A 2,637-nucleotide genomic window follows, 5' to 3' on the forward strand; every position below is an offset into this window, starting at 1 on the left:
GGATAGATGGGGAACTCATCAAATTTGCAGACGACACCAAGCTGGCAGGAATAGCCAACACTCCAGAAGACAGGCTTCAGATACAGAAGGATCTGGACAGACTTGAACACTGGGCACTAACTAACAAAATGAAATTCAATGGTGAAAAAAGCAAGGTTCTACATTTAGGCAAGAAAAACCAAATGCACAAGTACAGCATAGGTGGCACCATGCTCAATAGTAGTAACTGTGAGAGGGACCTCGGAGTCCTAGTAGACAATCACTTAAATATGAGCCAGCAGTGTGCTGCAGCTGCCAAAAAGGCCAACACAGTGCTAGGCTGCATTAACAGAGGGATAGAATCAAGATCACGTGAAGTATTAATACCACTCTTCAATGCCTTGGTAAGGCCACACTTGGAATACTGCATCCAGTTTTGGTCACCACGATGTAAAAAAGATGTTGAGACTCTAGAAAGAGTACAGAGAAGAGCAACAAAGATGATTAGGGGACTGGAGGCTAAAACATATAAGGAACGGTTGCGAGAATTGGGTATGTCTAGTTTAACGAAGAGAAGGACAAGGGGGGACATGATAGCAGTATTCCAATATCTCAGGGGCTGCCATAAAGAAGAGGGAATTAAGCTATTTTCCAAAGCACCTGAAGGCAGGACAAGAAGCAACGGGTGGAAACTAATCAAGGAGAGAAGCAACCTAGAACTAAGGAGAAACTTCCTGACAGTGAGAACAATTAATCAGTGGAACAGCTTGCCTCCAGAAGCAGTAAATGCTCCAACACTGGAAGTTTTTAAGAAGAGACTGGACAGCCATTTGTCCGAAATGGTGTAGGGTTTCCTGCCCGAGCAGGGGGTTGGACTAGATGACCTCCAAGGTCCCTTCCAACTTTACTACTATTACTATTACTAAAATAGCAATTTATTCTTATATATGAATTGGCCATCAAACGCCATGAGCAGCAGTCCTAAGTGTGGGCTCACACTGCAGAATATAACACACATTTAATTTCACAGAGGCCAGGGTCATCGCTCACGATGTAACCAAGGGTGGCCGTCTGCTAAAAAAAGCATATCTATCCAACAAGCTTTCCATCAACCAGCGCATTGAACTGTTACCAGCTTATCAGACATTACGCTGGCAGATATCCTTGCATAAGACAACTGCAAGGATGAAACACAGATCCCCATTGACACGAGCAGACTAACAGAGGATCATAATCTTTCCTCAACAGACTCAGTGCCATATCAAACGATCGAGAGGAGGCAGATGGCGCCGACGAGTGACAGCAAAATATCTGGAACCAACATGGACAGGGACGATGACAGCAGGAAAGAACAATCAGCTGAAATGACAGCATTGTACATGGAAATGCCAGCAAAGCGGCGAGATGACTGCGCGCGGCAGAACATGCTCCACACGGGCAGGGTGCGAGGAGAGGACTAGAGCGCTGAAATTCAAACAGCTGTCAATGAGCGCGACGGAAACAATAATGGAGCAATTAACTATGGGAGGGCGGGAATAGACCGGTAACACGTTAATTAGGCAAACGATTGGCGTTACAGAGACTATGAGAACTTGATTCTCAATCCTGGCTAGAACTCTGACGATGTCAGCAGCTGCTGACGAAAGCTAAGTTTTTAAATAAATTCCTTACCATGGCCACAGTCACCTCACTGCAGCCAACTCACTGCAGCCAACGTGCTGTGGGACAACTCACCATGACCAACTTGCCATGGGACAAGAGTTACACTAATATCAAAGTGGAATAGAATCATTAAAGAAAGGATAGTGGAATAGAATCATTAAAGAAAGGATGCCAAAGGAGGGACAAAATGAAATGTGGATGACAAAAAATAATGTTTTATTTTAAAAAATTAAATTGAATTGTTGAATTGTCCCGCAGCAAGTTGGCTATGACGAGTTGTCCTCCAATGAGTTGGCTGTGATGAGCTGACTGTGACAAGTTGGCTATAGCGAGGTGGCTGTGGCAAGTTGTCCCATTGCATTGTGAAGAGGGGGAAAAGACGAATATTTAGGGACAGGGATGAGATATTTGCTTAGAGCAGTGTTTCTCAACTTTAAAAACTATGTTCATCAACTCCCAGAATTCCCCAGCCAGCACAGCTGTGCTTTTCAATGTCAGTTTATGAGAATGGCAAAGATATAAGACCTTAGACTTTCCCAGACAGAACGCCATTGAAACAACAATACCACACCAAGGAAAAATGATTGGGAAGGAATCATTTATTTCCATCTCCCGTCGTTTCATTGGTGTTTTTATTTGTTATGGGTTTTTAATGGCTTTAAGGCTGCTTTTAATTGTTTTGTCTATCCTACATCCGTGAACTGAGTGGCTGTATAAATTTGGTACACAAGTAAAGGTGCAGTATCCTGTTATAGCTCTCCTTGAGGTTAGAGGTTTGTTTAAACATGGGGTATCACTGTATTTTTAAAAAAGATAAAATAAACCTTGCGTCTTGGGAAATTGTTGCCATTTCACCTTTTGTTATTTTTGGTTACCTTTCTGAAAGCAACTTACCTGTCCAATACTCTACAAATGGCCAAACCTACCACGCCTGACTGTCAGTCAGCAGCCCTGCCCAGAGTTTAGCATTTACTTTTGGTTCTTAGCAATTTTTCA

This window comes from Crotalus tigris, unplaced genomic scaffold, assembly GCF_016545835.1.
Source record: "Crotalus tigris isolate CLP2741 ecotype Arizona unplaced genomic scaffold, ASM1654583v1 scf7180000024471.848039, whole genome shotgun sequence".
NCBI lineage: Eukaryota > Metazoa > Chordata > Lepidosauria > Squamata > Viperidae > Crotalus > Crotalus tigris.